Source organism: Solanum tuberosum, unplaced genomic scaffold, assembly GCF_000226075.1.
Source record: "Solanum tuberosum cultivar DM 1-3 516 R44 unplaced genomic scaffold, SolTub_3.0 scf00188, whole genome shotgun sequence".
NCBI classification, from domain to species: domain Eukaryota; kingdom Viridiplantae; phylum Streptophyta; class Magnoliopsida; order Solanales; family Solanaceae; genus Solanum; species Solanum tuberosum.
Window position 1 is genome coordinate 1019504 of NW_006239119.1, and position 387 is coordinate 1019890.

The window sequence follows — 387 nt, forward strand, 5'->3', positions numbered from 1 at the left end:
AAGAATTATCAATGCATGCAAAACACTATTCAAGAATTACTTATTTACTATTCATACTTTGTTAATCGCTCATGGATCCCACAACCCTAGTTGTAGAGTTTAGTTACCCATAATCATACGAACACAAATCATTGTTTTAGATGAAAGAATTATGAACTTACGTAAGAAGAATAATAAACCCAGAAATTCAACTTGAATTGCAAAGCCAAAATCAACAAAACGAACTTAGGAAATCAATAATTGCTAGGGTTCCCAATTAATCTCCAAAGTCACCAAGTAAAACTAGAATAATAATGTCTAACCCCCAAAAACGAGGTTTACATGCCCTATTTATAGAAAACAAATCCTAAATTAAAAGGGAAACAAATTAAGGAAAGTTTGCTCAGG